Genomic DNA, 17,536 nt, shown 5'->3' on the forward strand with positions numbered 1-17,536 from the left:
GGAAAGGCCATGCTGCACAGCCTGCCTCCAAGCAGGCTGCTCAGAGGCCAGGGTTTCCCACCTGCTGAGGTCCATCCCTAAGGCCTTCAGATCCCTCTTGCAGATGTCCTTGTATCGCAGCTGTGGTCTACCTGTAGGGGGCTTTCCTTGCATGAGTTTTCCATAGAGGAGATCCTTTGGGATCCGGCCATCATCCATTCTCACGACATGACCGAGCCAACGCAGGCGTCTCTGTTTCAGCAGTGCATACATGCTAGGGATTCAGTATATACAATGGTATATAACATTCGTATCTTGCCATTAGAAAAACCTTACTTCTTAACAATAAATGCTGTTAAACAAATAGACCCATGGGGAGAGCCATGAGGGAGAGAAGAAGGGAAGAGCTTTTTTTTTTTCTCAGAAGTGCTCTAAGATTGAATAAGAACACTTAACATTTGTGTTAAGTATGCAAACACTTCACAGAGTCATTATTTCCATAGCATAGCTGAGGCAATTTGCCTAACATGGCAAATTCACAGCGAAGGTGAGATTTGAACAAGGGAAGTCCCGGTTTGTAGCAGGCAGCTCAAACCTATCAGACCGCCACACAAGTGGAACACACATTCTGCTGGCGCTGGCTGCTGAAAAGCAGCTGTAAAGACACCAGTGCAAGCTGCCAAAGCCTTCCCTTGCATGCCAACAGACCTCAGAAGGCTAACCAGAGCAAGTAAACCCAGTGCAGGATGCTGAACGGGGACTGGGGGTGGGAGTGGAATTGACATGGGGTAGGCATGGGTGGATCGGGTCAGGACAGGTTTGGTAGCAGCAGTGCAGGCCAAAACCAGGGTGACCAGATACAGTGGAGGACAGAGTGCCTATACGTTTAACCGCTGTGTAGACGAGGGAATGTTGGCAGGTGCAGCTCAACATGGAACTCAACATGGCCAAAACTGCCTCTTCTATACAATGGTTAAAGGTATAGGGACTCTGTCCTCCATTGTATCTGGTCACCTTGGCCAAAACCAAACTCCCTTCCGGGGCCTGATTCATCTGCATGGATGAACTTGGACTTCACAGAGGGGATGGAGGCATAGGAAGTGGAAATTTAGGGTTGGTGCAGATCCAGGGTGAAAATTCCTCACAGGATACAGGGGAGGTTTCACGGCCACATCACCATGAAGAGAGCTAGGCAGGATTGGGTTGTCACTCTCTAAGCCAGCCATTTTCAACCACTGTGCTGTGGCACACTGGCGTGCTGCGAGTGGTCCACAGGTGTGCCACATGAATTTGGGGGAAGGTCATTTATTAATAGGGCCAATTGGAGATGTTAGCCTCCACTGGCTGCATGGTGTGCCTTGTCAATTGTCAAATACCTGGTGGTGTGCCTTGACCATTTTAGTGCCTTGTCAGTGTGCCATGAGATGAAAAAGGTTGAAAATCACTGCTCTAAGCCATCACCCTACACCAGACTTCCCTGTTTGACTTTCCTCCTTTGATGAATGGTGGGTGAGGCAGCAATTCTCTTGCCATAGGAATATGTGTATGGTGTGTTGGGCTTCTGAAGGTGGGCTCACATGGCAGGTTGGGATTTGAGGTGGGTTCCAGCTCTTCACAAGTTGATCACTGCTCTAAGCCCCTAGTAAAAGCCACTTCACACATTATGTGACTCTTTTGGTTGTTGTTGTTGTTGTTTTTTTGGTGTTGTTTTTTTTTTTTGCTGAGATACACTCATGTTCCTCCAGCATCTACCAGGGTAAACACTTAAAGGAAGGAGTACAGTGAATCTACATGTGATATTCAATATGAGGCTCTTTGGTCACAGGTCCAGTTCTCCCTCTTCCACACATAACTCTTAATAACATGTGCTAGTATGCAGTGCTATCCCATGCATGTCCATTCTATTCATTAGGGCTTATCTATGCCTAATAAAGGTTCATTCATTCATTCATTCATTCATTCAATAGGGCTTACTTACCAGACATGTGTCCAATGGTTTGAGTTAACCTATTTCTGCCCAGCCCACAGGTATACACTTTTGATCCCTGTTGCGTATATGCAATGTCGGACAGAATTAAGGATGGTAATCTTAGCCATATTATATCCCTACCTTCACCAGCAACAAACAATTGTTTAGGATTAACCTTTCCTCATTTGGCACCAGCATACTTCCAGCAATGAAATACAACAAGGGATCTGCCATTGTGGCAGCCCCTCTGCCAGGAGTTGCTATATGGCTGCCCATGCAATCACCATAAACCTGTGTGCTACCAGCAGGATTCAGAAAAGAAGGAAAGGGGCAAAGATTGGGGTGGGATGGAACAAGATGGAGCCAGAAGCCACCAGATCCTGAACACCTTTCCTTAGCTGGACATGTCCCCAGCAGGCTCCTCAGTTATGCCAGCAACAGACCTGGCATTGCTTTGAGGAATCCCATAAGGAAACATGCAGTGGCTGGAAAAGTATGGCAAGTCTTTCTCCCTTCCCTCTCTCTACTGACCTCTTCCCCCACTAGGCCTGCACCAGAAGCCCTGCATTGTATGTACTGCTGCCTGATAGGATTGGGCCATAGGGTTAATTAAACATGTGGCCAGTGGTGTAGCTAATAATCGTGTCGCCTGGTGCCAAGCTCAAAATGTTGCCTCAGCAGTGATGCCATAACCGGAAGTGACGTCACGTCCGGGCTTTTTCAAAAGTGAAAAGGCATCTATCTGCTATCTGGGGTCAAAGAAGACTTGTAGCTCCCCCCCCCCCCCCGACAAAATCAAATTAATTAAGCAAATAAATAAAAAGTGTGCCCCTGATAGGTTCGAGACACTGTATTGGGGTGAACAGGGATGGTTATTCTTCTCTTGCTAAATATAAGAGGGGCATCTCTTGAACAACAATCAGTCTCATAGGTCAGTTTTGAGTTAAGAAAATCCACTTTTTGTTCTATAAGGCACTTGTGTTTTCTTTTTCTGGTTAATTAGCCATAACTTTTGATAGAATACAGATATTCCATTGAGGTTTGTTTCAATGCATTCTATATTAAATTACCTTTCCAATGATATATAACATGATGTTATTAATCATATATGCCAAGATTTTCACAATTTTGGTCACTAATGTCAAGCTTAGTTTGTTGCCCCCCCCCTTAAAGCTTAATGCCTGGTGCAACCGCTACCCCCTGCACCCCCTTAGGTACGCCACTGCATGTGACTACAAGTTACCATGTGGTGTGGTAGTTACCATGTGACTACAAGTTCACCATGGCAAACTCATCTTGAGTGTCACTTGTCATTTTGCCTTCAGTTAGCAGCTAGATCTGGAGTTGCCACACACAAGTTCAGTGTGCTATAGCCACTGCACCACACTGTCTCCACAGAAGGCTGGTGGATGGGTGTTTCTGCTATAGGATGGGGCTGGACCAGGTTGCCTCTGGGTTCCTTTAGAGCTCTATTGTTCTATGGTTGTGTGGATTTGTCACCCCCAAGGATAAGAGCCATATTCACTGCTGGTCTTAAGCTGAAGCGAGGGGGAAATTCATTAAGTCACTCCTGCTGTAAGTTTTGCTTTAAATTTTCTAAAGAATGTTGGAGACGGAGGGGGGCATGCACACATATATACAACCCACAACATCTTCTTGGTGTCACTTTGGTTTTTCATCAAGATATGCTTGGGGCAATATTGTATTTCACCAGATCAGCTGGAACAGGATGGGAGGGATGGAGCTGGAGTACCAATTTCATTTCTTTGTCGTGGAAAATGAACAAGCTTCTTTCTCTCTCTTTCTCCCCCCCCACCCTTTCCAACCCTTCCCCCTTCCATCGTTGTTTCTTATCTTCAAGATACCAGTAGTGACCATGTTTGTGTAATTAAATTAGAGTTAATGGGCAGCCCAAAATAATAAAAAAGGGACTTAAAAAAATTGTGTATCCCTCCCCACAACATTAATTTTGTATCATTCTTTTATGTCTGTACAAGTAATTAAGTTAGAGAACATGTAAGAAACTCGGAAGAGACAAGCTTTGTGGTACCTTGTAAACCAGGCTGTAGCCAAACCACATTGTCATGGGAGTCACGGAAACAGAGGTCTTAAAACACCTTCCACGACTGCAGTCACTTCAGCAATCCTGATGTCATTTTCTCCCTGCTCAGTAGTTGAGGAGGTTGGAGGCCTGTGCAATCGCTGGAAGGATCGGGCAGGCAAAGGAAGCAAAGCCTCTTTAAAAGCAGGAGCTGCAAAGATACTTAGCAGAAAGATCATATTCCAGTTGCTTGTGTTTGGGAAACTTTTTCAGATGGTTTGGAGAAAGTATGCAGGGAACAGTTCTAAGGCATTGTTATTACTTATATAGAGGTGTACAAGGCGATCTGTAGTACTGCAGTTAAAAATTTGGGTTCAGTTCCAATAAACTCCCTCGTTCTTTTAGCTCTCTGGCTCAGACACTCATGTTCCAAAGTGGTGTCACGGCTGGTTCAAATGCTCTGAACACTTTGAAGGATGTTTCATGCTGAATAATATCAAATCCTTTTGCTTATTAATGAGACCAGCCTAGACACTTGGCTTCAAGTGTCAGCACTTGATGTGGGAGAGGCGGCAAATTGGTGGGGTGGTCTAACAGCAGCAGCCACTGCCTTCTGGTTGAGTGTTTGGCTTACCCTCTTTCTTGGTTAGGCCCAGTTTGGCCAAGAGAGGCAGAGTACCAAAGTCTATCAGTAGCCCCTTCCTGCTCCCTCCTCTTCCTGCTTCTTTAGGAAGTTCATGGGAAGATGAGAGGAGCTGACCTGGAGGCTCTGGACACTCTAGATCAGTGTTTCTCAAACTGTGGGTCAGGACCCACGAGGTGGGTCATGAGCCAATTTCAAGTGGGTCCCCATTCATTTCAATATTTTATTTTTAATATGTTAGACTTGATACTACCATGGTATGTGACTGCATCTGGGGAAATGTTACAGATCTGTACTTTTAACAGGCTACTATGTAACAGGCTCCTATGTATATGCTTACTCCTGGGTAGCGGCCTAGGGTTGTTAAAAATTTTCCTACTTGATGATGTCACTTCCAGTCATGACATCACTTCCGAAGGGTTCCGCCACACCCTCATTCTAAAAAGTGGGTCCCGGAGCTAAAGGTTTGAGAACCACTGCTGTAGATCAATGTTTTCCTGCCCCTCCATACTCTTTCTCTTTGTCTGCTTCCCAGATTTTTCAAAAGGTAGGCGGTAGGATAATGGAGGCAAAGGTGTGCAGTGCCCAGAAGGACAAGGGAACGGTGGAAGGAGTTCTTCATTGGAGCGATGTTGCAATGGATGTTAACCATGGCATGAACACTTCCCATGTGCCTGCGGGCTTCTGACATAACAGATCAGTGATGGAAAGAGTTACGCTACAGTATCTCCCATGTTGCTAAAAGCATCAGAGAAAGTGTGGGTAGGGGGGTGTGGTTTCAAGGGGAAAAAAACTTTTTTTGGTATTTTAAAATGATCTCTATGACATGGGGTGCTTTTTTCATTTTTTTGTTCCATTTATATGGCCTTTATCACTGATGGACTTTTCTTGTTCGATGGATGCAGTTTTAGTGTGGTGGGATGTAGGTCACATTTGACAAAGAGGTGTGCTGTGACCTGAATGCCCGAGCAGGAACTTCTAAAAGTGAGCCTGTTAATGTGCATACTTGCAAGCTTAGTCATCACTGGCATTTGGCAAAAGTCAACACTGAAAGAAAAAAAAATCTACTTCGAAAAGCTGACAATGGCGAGCACATGAAAATTAACTCTTCCTGCTTCCATTCAGTGACTCTAAGGTCTATAGTAGCTCAAAACAAAAAGCACTTAAATTTTAAGCCAACAAGGATGCATATCCTTACGCATTGTCTTGGCCCCGGATTCCAATTTCATGCTATCAGAGATGGATCCAATAACATGGAGAATGGGGGAGACTAGAGACCATTCTAGGAAACAGTTTCTGAAGAAACTGCTCTGCTAGAGACTTCAACAGAGGGGCAGTTCCAGCTGCCAGCAATGCTTCCATCCCTTCTGTGGAGGTACCCCTACCTTTTCCTCTGGTTCACTCATCTCCAGCACCGCTGGCAGTGCAGGAGGCCACCCTCATCTACCACACTGCATCCAGGGCAGCTGGATATTCTCCAGCTCCACCAGGCCTAGTGCCCGTGGATTAGAGTATAGCTCCATAAGGGCCAAATCCTATCCAATTTTCCAGTGCCGGTGCTGCTGTGCCAATGGGGCATGTGCGGCATCCTGTGGTGGGGAGGCAATCACAGAGGCCTCCTCAAGGTAAGGGAACATTTGTTTCCTTACCTTGGGACTGCATTGCGGCTACACTGGTGCTGGAAAGTTGGATAGGATTGGGCCCTAAGTCCTTTAAGTTTTCATCTGAGAGGGGGGAGAGATTCAGACCCCAATCTTATTCTCTCCTCCCACCTCTCCTGGTGTCTTACCTGCTCTAGCAAGTGGGGACCTTAGCAATGGCGTGGATGGAAAGGCTAATTCGCGTGCTACCAGAGCGTTTAATCTAACACGTGCTGACTGCTTTACGGTAGTCAGTGCTGTTGTAGAACGTTTGCTGCCATTGGGCAATGAGAGAAAGACTGGGCTGTTAGACACCAATCTTACTGTAGCATTAACGTCTTCAGGCTATTGCTGCAGCAACACTCCAAGCTTTCTGCACCTTGGTTTGCTCTGGGATAGCTCAGTGATTCCCAAACTTTTTTGCCTAGCAGCTTCTTTGACCTACTGGGCCATTGGCTGCAGCTCCCAATTAGAGCTACAATCCTATACATTGTATAGGCAGCAGGTTAGCCACGGCTCACAGTCTGGGAACAACTGGGATAGCCTGAACCTGTAACCATCCCTACAGTGAGCTGTCCAAGGCCCTGACCACTTGTGACCTAGGTTTTATTCTTACCATGCTTGGCAAGTACACTCCCAAGGGGTCCAGCATGAAATGTTTGGTGTTTTACTCTGGCTTCAAGTCCTCCCATGAACATCAACACCATGGCAAGAAATCCATAAGGTGGACATGGAGCATCAGCAATCAGGGTGATACTAGAGCTCAGCAAGGTCTTCTTTGCCTATGAGTCAACAGACTAGCTTGTGGGAAGCATTCTGGGGTGGGCCTGGATGAAGGGAGGGGCCTCCAGGCAACATGGAAGAGGTTGCAGGGAGCAGTGGCGACTGAGGCTGGTTCTCAGCATGTCTCCTGCCTTCCACTTGCCTTGTTTTTATGACACTTTTTTATTCTTCAGAAAAATAAAACCTCTGCCTGATGAAGTCTGGCTGGAGTTGGCTCATTTTCAATGGCGGCAGCTGCAGTATTAATAATTTATAGGCGGTCTATTAAAGTTTCTGTGTTTTAAGTTCAGGGAGTGAAAGTCTTCATTCTGAACCATATAAAAATAGTCTGATTAATTGACTGTCTCGGAAAATATAGGCCACCCTTTTTATTCCGCCACGGCTTTGGTATGAAAATATCATCCCATTATTATGTTCAAGTGAGTGGATAGTCAAATCATTACAGTTATAATTAATGCTTGTGCTCAATCCAATATTTCTTTTTTTTTCTTTTTTTTTTTGCTTTGCATGAATCTTTGGGAGGAAAAGTCACCTATTTTGTTCAAAGGTCTGACTTGTTTGGGATATGGTGACTTTAAAGGCCGGTTCTCATGTGAGAAGCCTGTGTTTGGGCTACACCATTTGGGACTGCACACTCAGACTTACGTGATTGAATGACAGTGCAAAAATACCTCCTCCATATGGAAAACTTGATGTAAAGAGGTATGGGAGGGGCGGTCATTCAGGAAGAAAAGTCCTGGGTTCAATTCCTGACAACTCCAGATAGGGTGAGAAAGGACCCCCTCTTAAGCTGTGCTATCAGTCAGTGCAGACATCACTGAACTAGACAGATCAATGTGTAGGGGTGTTTTTTCAGTGACCAACACAGAAAGCGAAATAATGAGATTTTCTGCTCAAATTGCGATATAAAATATTAACATCAAAACACGAAAAACCTCTCATTTCACAAAACAGCACCACTTTTGCTTACTTTTGAGGAATGCACAAGTAGTTTTCACTAATTCAGAGAGCCCCTGAAGCATTTCCAATGGTGAATAATAGTAACTGCTAGAGGGTGTGTGTGTATTTTAGTCAAGAAATTTTGGAAAAAATATCACCCCCCAAAAAATACCCCTTTCTGTAACAGATGGCTCTGATTCTGTATCAGGCACTTGTATATGTTCAAGGGTTTAAGCCTCTAAAGGGTCAATATTCTGCCTTTCATTAAAATGTTCAAGGCATCTTACATAGGGTGCAATCCTAACCCACTTGCCAGCACCAACTTAAGGGCAATGTTGCTCTGAGATAAGGGATTGAGGTAAGGGAACATTCCCTTACCACAGTGGCATCACTAGGATTCACGTCACCTGGTGCGGGAGGCCTGCGCATCACCCCATGCAGTGGGCGGGGCAATGTCCCAGGTGGTGGGTGTGGTGATGTACCATCGCCCCGCCCCCACTGGTTTTTTGGCTGTACTCTTTGTTAGAACACAGATATTTCAATGTGGTTTGTTTCATTGCATTCTGCATGAAATTATGCATTGATTGATATATAACATGATGGTATTATTCCTCCAAATTCTGATTTTAGTGATTTTGAAAACTTATAGAGTCACACACACACACACACACACACACACACACACACACACACACACACACACACACCTGTGTCAACTTACTAACACCTTATTGCAGCAGTTCTCAACCTTTTAGCACTGGGACCCACTTTTCAGAATGAGAATCTGTCCAGGACCCATTCGAAGTGATGTCATGGCCAGAACATAAGAACATCCCCACTGGATCAGGCCATAGGCCCATCTAGTCCAGCTTCCTGTATCTCACAGCGGCCCACCAAATGCCCCAGGGAGCACACCAGACAACAAGAGACATTCGATATTTCTGTGTGCAAGGAGGCTGTTTTGCAGGGGTGGCAGAAGGGGAGGAGTGAGAATTCAAAAAATGCACCTCCCACACTTGCAACATGAAGGGGCAACAGTCCAGGAAAAGATTTCCATGAACAGAAGCAATTACCTGATACTGAATTTTTTTTAAAAAAGTGATCCATTTAGCCCAGCATTGTCTGATTGGCAGCAGCTCCCCAGGAGTTTAGACAGGGGGACTTTCCCTGATCTGCTCAGAAACCAAACCTGGGCCTGCCTGCATTTTAATGGTGTCCTCTACCACTGAACTGCCCAAAACATACAGCGGGGTGTGCAAGGGGTGCAGGAGGGTCCCTTGGCCCAGCAAAGGAGGACGGACCATCCGGGTCCAGACTGTCCAGGCTTCCTGTAACAACCAGCACGAGGGTCCTGTGGGAAATGGCCCCTGTCTTTCTCCTGAACCCTTCCCATGCTCCTGGTTCACACTGCAGCACCACACTGGGAGTGTAGGGAACTGCCACGGGGATGTGCCTTTTGTCTAGCGAAAGCGCTAAGCTTGATGAAAGAAGCAAAAGACAGCAGTTGGCCATCAGCGGCAGAGCCTCTCTGAGCAGCATTTGCCATCGGCCTTCACATTCACACTGCCTGCTGAGAGCAGCGTATTAACTCTCCGCATGCCTGGCTCTGCTGCCTCACCCCAGAACTCAAAGCGGGGATTTTTTTTCCCCCCTTTTAATTAATTGGCATTCTATTTTTATCCTCGTTTGGGTCAGACGCCTAAGTGTCTATCAGCTTGATAGCACCCGAGGGAGTCTTTTGTTCCAAAGAGGTGAAAAATTGTACCCACAAAAAGAGTTTCCTCGTCCGATCAATTCTCTCTAACAACTTTATTGATTAGCTGCAGCAACATTTTTCATTTATTAATTATGAAGAAGATGTTCCGGGGGGTTTCTTTAAGTTAACTATTCTGATCGTCCACAACCCTCCCCTTCCACCCTCCCTCGTCTGAATTAGCTATGAATGGCTGGAGCTTTAATTCAAAATGAAGAGCCTTTGAGTAATTTGTAGGAGGCCTCTTCAAGTTTCACTATTTTAATTTGGGGAGCAAGAGAATTTTCATGCTGAGAAACATAAAAATAACCTGATTAATTGATTGCCTGGGAAGATATGGGCTGCTGATTAAAAAAAAAAAAATGTTATGATTGCCATGTGGAAAAATCTTCCCACATTCTCATCGTTGTTGATTTCTTTTTTGGATTAAGGCATGTTGTAATCTATGGCCAATACCCTCATGTGTAACCTATGTAGTCCCAGCCCTAAGTCTAACCCATTTTCCTTACCTGTGTCTGTAATAAATAAATAAACTTTGCACAGAAAAATAAAAGAAAATTTTTCCCACATTCTCATTAAAACAGCGTTACCCTGCACGTGCCCGATCTCATCTGATCTCAGAAGCTAAGCAGGGTCAGGCCTGGTTAGTACTTGGATGGGAGACCATCTGGGAATACCAGGTGCTGTCGGCTTATACCATAGTCTTTCGAGACTGAAGGTTGCTAACCATTTTTCTCATTAAAAAAGAAATTCCAAAACTGTGTCCCAGAACATGTTTATGAGCCATCAGAAATGAATGAATTCTTCATGGTGAGCCCAGTATACCCATTGACAGAGGAGGTTGCCCTTTGTGACTCTGCTTAATTTGCTGTTCTGACTTTGTTCCTTCAAAACCAGCTATTGTTAGAGTGAAGGTGGTGGTAATTGTTTTGTGTCTCTTCACCAGATTGTGACTACATTATGAAATCGCTCCCAAATACAGAGTTGCAACAGAATTACTGATTACAGAAAAAGCTTCCCATTGCAACTCTTCAAGAGTCACTGTCCTGCCCTTACTTCTTTCCCACCAGTCTGCCCCGGGGGCAGGTAATTCTTCTGCACCTCTAAACACATGTGATTGGATCATTACACTCAGAAATAGTTACTTGCTCCATCTCTGAACATATGAAACTGTCCATTGTTCATCTAGTTCAGATGGCATAGTCTAGTACTGGCTCTCCAGGGTTTCAGCCTTGGATCTTTCCCAGACTTACCTTGGTTCCAGGCCCAGCCCAGCCATGAAGTAAATGAAGCAGCTCATGTCAGCAACAAGTGGTCTGAAGAACAGAAGATTTAGGGTGCCCTTCACCCCAGGTCTGCCACCATCTCACTCCAGCTCACTGCAGACGGAGCCACATAAATCTGCTTTCTACTTGGTTTTAGAGAGCAGGAAGCAGATTGTTTGCTTCCAATTCCCTACACACTCACCTCACTTTCAACTTAAAGGGGTTGCATGTGGAAGGAGTGATGAAAGAGAGTGTGGAAGCAGCCACTTACCTGGCAGTCCCTTTGAAAAAAGCAGGAAGTGCTGTGCATGGAGGGAGTTCTCAGCATGACCCACACTTCCTAGTTTGACTGACGGGATCTTACCAGAAGGAACTCGCTGACTGCAGTTTTGTTTTGGTGGCAGATTCAGCATCAGGTGTCAGAACTGGTTCAGCCAACCCTACTCATGTTTTGCAAAACGTGTTCTGCTTAGAGCTTCCTCAAGCCACTCAGACACAGAGTCACTTACCCTGGATCTGCATCCTTCCAATCAGTCTCCATTGGGGTAAGTCATTCTGTTGTACTAGATTGCGACTATACACAGACACAACAGAATTCTTCGCCTTTATTTGCTGCCACCTGAGACATATCAGTGTGTGTCACTCCTCTGGGTTGGTCTCCTTCTGGTCGGAAGCCATGCTCAGTTCAGTGACTCATGCCAAAAGATACAGAGTGGGCCATCCTCATTCTTCCACCAACATCTGGACGTCAAAATATGTTGGCATCCTTCAGTCTCGGAAGACTATGGTGTCACTGAATGGTGGTTCTGGAACAGAGTGTCCTCTCCAGTGCGCGAAGCCTGGGTAAAGTAGGTATGGAGGATAGGCTGTTACCCATGCAGCAAATCCCCCCTCTCCATGTCGCTGAAATGGTCCAATGGAAAGGCAGAGGCCAATACGGTTGGTTCCAGTGGCGTCGCAGGAGTTGCCAGAACATGACTGTGTTCAGCCATGAACTGCCTCAGGGACTCCGGCTCTGGATTTTGCCTCGAGGTTGACTCCTGAAGCCTTTTCCATAACTGGATGTAGCTACAAAGCAGTGGAGGTTTGGGATCAGAGTTTTCCTTCTCTCAGATGAGCTGCCTTCCCAGGCTGACGAGTCCCATCTACCCGGTGGCTGCTTAGTCGCCTCTTACGACAAGTACGACAATGTCAAAATATAGTCCTTTGTGAACTGGCCCACACACTTGTGGTCACCAGAGCCTACTTATGTCCTTTTTCCATGTGTGGATGCTAGAGATACAGGTAGAACTATGGAAATACCCTCTGATTTGGTTTGATCTAGGCTTGGCCGCTGTTTGGTTCATTAGTTATTTGCTTACATGCTTTGCTATTTGCTATTACATGCTGCTGTTTGGTACATCAATTATTTTATTGTATTGTTGCTTTTTTACTATTTGCATGATATTATTGGTTATTGAAGGTTCTGTTCAGCATGAAAGGTGGGGGATAGAAATCATTTTACAAATCAATGAAATTTAATTCAGGAGGAAAAAAATGTGCTTCAGTTATCAGGAGATTGGGGAACACTGCCTTGTATGATATCTGAATTCGCAGATATCGAAATGACTGATCTCCTCTGCTTAGAACATAAAGTCCAGCCTGGTTTTTAACATTTATTCATATCAATTTAAAGTAATGGTTGGAAGAGAACTTCATGGCTTCGTTTGAAGGGCACGACTGTTTGCTTCTGCTGAGCAGAACACCAGCTTTTTAGGACTGGAAGCAACTGAAATAAAGAACCCTATTCAGCAAAATAATATTGATAACAGTAACATATACAAAAAAAATCAGGAGGCTGCTTGAACTTTGGGCATCTGTTCAAGGACATGAAGCTTGCTCCTTGCCTTTGCAAGTTACTCAGCAAAAAATTTGACTGGACAGCAGAACTGTCATCAACCAGCTCCATAGCGCTGTCCCCCAGAAGCACCATCAATTACTGGGAATTATAGGGGCCATCTTGATCTGGAGTTCACTCTTCTCCTAAAGACTGAACAGAGACAATGGGCACAATCCTATGCATGTCTACTCAGAAGTAAGTCCTGATTTGTCTGTCCACACTAAGAAACAGAATGCTGGGCTACTTGGTCCTTGACCTGATCCAGCAAGGCAATGCTTTTGATCTTCAGCTGTCAGGCTACATCTCCTCCCCCCAGCAATCCTAACCTGCGCTGGTGCAGCCAGGCTGCATGGTCTGAGCTATATCCAGTACAAGTTAGGAGCAGGCTGTGGAACTTGTTGGGTAAGGGGATATTTGATCCTTATCCCTCCCAGCCGGAGCAGCTAACTGGCATGTTCACTACACCTTTGGCTGGTGCAGCAGCTGCTACGCTGGCCCAGTGCAGAGATAGAATTGCTTTGTCAGGCTGCAATCCTATACAAAGATGCTTGGGAGTAAGCCTCATTGGACAGAATTGGTCTTACTTCTGAGTAAACATGGGTAGGATTGTTCTGAAAATTATAGAAACCCCTCTCTACCCAAGTGTATAATATCTGGGGCTTTGTTATCTTGGGGGGGAAAAGTTATTAATGGCACACATGATTGAGACATAAAACTATGTATGGTCTACAGAAGGCGGAGAGAGACAAGTTGTTGTTTTTTCCTCTCTGTGTCTCTCACAATACTAGAACCAGGGCTCATCTAATGAAACTTATTGCTGGGAGGTTTGGAACAAACAAAATATAGCTTCTTCATATAGCGCATAAGTCTGTGGATTCATTGACGCAAAATGGCACTGGCTTGAATGACTTTAAAGGAGAACAAAGTGATGGAGGGCTGGTCTATCAATGGCTACTAGACATGATGACTATGTAATATCTCTGGGGTCAGCGGCAGTATGCAGTTTGCCTGAATACCGGTTGTAGGCAAGCAGGAGAGAAGTTTGCCTTTCTCTCCTGCTTGTGAGTTTACCAGAGGCAGCTGGTGGGTCACTGTGAGAAAGAGAATGCTGGACTAGATGGGTACTGGGCCCGATCCAGCAGAACTTTTCTTATGTCCTTATGCATGCCAAAGTCCTTGGGAGACTTGCCTAAACTGCTACTCACTGTTAGGCCTGAGAAAAACCGATAGAGAAAAACAATCTCTCTCTCTCTCTCTCTCTCTCTCTCTCTCTCTCTCTCTCTCTCTCTCTCTCTCTCTCCCCAAGCCTTTGCAATCTTGCTTTTTACACCAAACTAAGTGAAAAAATGGAAAGCAACCACAAGTAAATGTGTAGAAGATTTTAGAACCTCAAAGGAAAGTTTGACCTGGGTCTCAGTTGAGTTTTTGTTTGTTCAAAGAATCACGTTGGCATGGATTTAACCTAAACTCGTTTGCTCATCCCTGGGGTAAATACAGATGCACACAGAGATAAGTATATGGGCTCTGCCCCTAGATAAATATATAGTCCCTGCCCCTGCTCCCTGTAGAGTTGATAACAAAACTCCCATTCATTTGAGCCTCATTATGGGCTTATCTTTTCCTTCTTCTTGTAGTATAAATGTAAGTCATGCTAAGAGAGCAATAGCAGACCTTGTGGGAGACTCCTGGCTTCCAAGCTGGGCTTATCATTTTATTATTTGGCTGGTTTCTTTAACACTGTAATTTATATTACATGGAACAGGCTTGAACTTCCATATTTTTTTTCTTCCCAACGTGAACAAAAGACCCAGGTTTTGAACATGCCCAAATAAGGTAGGCGTTTCAACATCTTTACAGAAAGTTTTCCAGGATGTTGACCCTGGCAGAGCATTTCTGGTGTGCCAGCTTGGAAAAGTCAACTTTATCATGTGAAAAATGGTCTTAAGAGGGTTCCCCCCCCCCCATGCACATGCACACACACACATTCCCTGAGGGTCACTCCTCCTTCTTCCCCACAACTGCTTCTCCTCAACTTTGCAAAGGCAATTCTCTCCCTGTGGCTTTTGAGATGCGTAAGGACAAAGTGGAAAGAGGAAATCATTGTGGTAAACACGGAAACCAAGGTGGCACCAAGGGAAATGGAAAAACTTTTTGCCTACATGAAGCCAGCGAGGACTCCGATGAGTTCGATATTAGAGTTTAATGCTAAACCAGCATGCCAGGGAGAGAGCAGTGTGACACTCGGAGCTGCTGAATGCTATTAATTTTCAAAGTGTATTACAATTACAGGAACACCTGTGCTACCGAACTTTGAGCTAAGCCACTGAGAAGCGCCACAGTTTATAATAGCCCTCAAAATATCTAATTTCATGCTCGCAGTAGGTTGTCCACTGCTGGCACATTGAATGGTAGCACAGAGGTAGAAATCAAAGTATTTCATTGGTGATCAAAGCCCTCAGACAGACACCTCAGGTTGTGTGGGTTTTGTTCTATATTTTAAAATCCAACTTGGGTGTTATTTTGTGGCGATGTTTCTTATGAAACGGAAACAGGCTGTGCTAATTTGGTTTTTGGTGGCAGTACATGGAGCAACTCACCTTCCATGCCCGGCTCGCTAATGAGGTGTGGTGAGGCAGTGGCCACATGCAGCAAATTGGTAGAAAGTGGCGCATTGATGGAGGGTGACCCCTATGCTCCCCACGCACCGCTTCTGCCGGCTGCGTCCACCAGCTACTGCCCTACCCATGACCTCCCTTTTTCTGCACCAGCTGCAACCACCACTGCTTCTTCATTGCTCACTCTGCTCCCACTATTTCAAAACAAACGAAAAACAGAGACCAAGTGCGCAGAAAAGGATGTGTGTAAAGGAGAGGAGTATGTTCACCTCCTAGGTCACCTTAAGAACATAAGAAGAGCCCCGCTGGATCAGGCCCTAGGCCCATCTAGTCCAGCTTCCCGTATCTCACAGTGGCCCACCAAATGCCCCAGGGAGCACACAAGACAGCAAGAGACCCACATCCTGGTGCCCTCCCTTGAGATTCCTTCCTGGAGACTCCTCATCTCCTCCACACACATCCCCTTCTGCTCACTCTTGACCTCTGTCTTTTTCTCATTATGGGAGCAGGGGGGGATAATGGCTCATGTTGGGGGGGGGCCCACTGGTAACCCACCACATCACCTCAGACATGGGGCTTGAGCCTGTTCTACTCTCTATCCTGCTTGTTGTGATCACTGCCTGGAATTGCTCCAACAGTAAGTGGGAGGGATGCTTACACAGCATGTTGGGGTGCCTGCAGTACTTGCCACGCCACCCCCCTATAGCTATGCCACTGCATATAACTGCAGTTGTGGGTCAGCCTGGGGGAAAAGAGCTCAGCCCCAAGAAGTTGACAAAAAAGGGTGGGTCTCCCTCACCAGGCTGGAGTTCTTGGTCAATCAGCCCCAATCTGCTCTAGGTACTGCTGCTGGTCCTGAGTACACTTCTGTACTGCAGCGAGTCATGGACTCTTCACTCACAACTGGAGAGGAAACTGAACGCTTTCCACATGCGCTGCCTCCGACGCATTCTCGGCATCACCTGGCAGGACAAAGTTCCAGACAACACAGTCCTGGAACGTGCTGGAATCCCTAGCATGTATGCACTGCTGAAACAGAGACGCCTGCGTTGGCTTGGTCATGTCGTGAGAATGGATGATGGCCGGATCCCAAAGGATCTCCTCTATGGAGAACTCGTGCAAGGAAAGCGCCCTACAGGTAGACCACAGCTGCGATACAAGGACATCTGCAAGAGGGATCTGAAGGCCTTAGGGATGGACCTCAACAAGTTTGAAACCCTGGCCTCTGAGCGGCCCACTTGGAGGCAGGCTGCGCAGCATGGCCTTTCCCAGTTTGAAGAGACACTTTGCCAACAGTCTGAGGCAAAGAGGCAAAGAAGGAAGGCGCATAGCCAGGGAGACAGACCAAGGACAGACTGCACTTGCTCCCAGTGTGGAAGGGATTGTCACTCCCAAATTGGCCTTTTCAGCCACACTAGACGCTGTTCCAGAACCACCTTTCAGAGCGCGATACCATAGTCTTTCCAGACTGAAGGTTGCCAACAAGAACAAGAACTGCTGCTGGTGTTTACTGTCTCCCCTTCCTTTCTGTCAATTACACTTTCCTCTTCCTTCTCATTGAAAAGGGGAGGGGGGAGAGGAGGATAGCTCTGGAGTAGCTGTGGATCCTCCCACTTATGAAATCCCATTATTGTCTCCTCCTAAAGAAGGGGATTGTATAGCTTCTCCTCTCCTCCTGATAATCTGTTTGGCTGGATGGAGAGGGAAGATCTATAAACCGGGATATATGGATTGAGATGTTTATATGTATGGTCACTGCAGAGATTCTTTTCATTAATTCTTCAATCTTCTCCAGAACCCATCACATAGGCATCCCTTTGAGATTTCCTTATAAAGTTGACCAGCAAATATTCTCACTTTATGGAGGAGATGAAGATAAGAGTTCTGAAGAACTGTGTTGAAAAGCGGTATATAAATACTGTTGTTGTTGTTTCGAAAGCAGCCTGTAAATTTATATATAAATGCAAGGGCAAAGGAGTTGAACCCAGAGTGGGAAGGCGCATTGATGAATCCTCAGAATAAAGATTATA

The 17,536-nt window shown here is 45.7% G+C and overlaps 1 pseudogene; it reads left to right on the forward strand.

Moving 5' to 3' along the window:
• Positions 1 to 10,323: 10,323 nt before the first annotated feature.
• Positions 10,324 to 10,439, forward strand: LOC136643540 (5S ribosomal RNA; annotated as a pseudogene).
• The last annotated feature ends 7,097 nt before the right edge of the window (positions 10,440 to 17,536 follow it).

This window comes from Tiliqua scincoides, chromosome 2 (assembly GCF_035046505.1).
Source record: "Tiliqua scincoides isolate rTilSci1 chromosome 2, rTilSci1.hap2, whole genome shotgun sequence".
NCBI classification, from domain to species: domain Eukaryota; kingdom Metazoa; phylum Chordata; class Lepidosauria; order Squamata; family Scincidae; genus Tiliqua; species Tiliqua scincoides.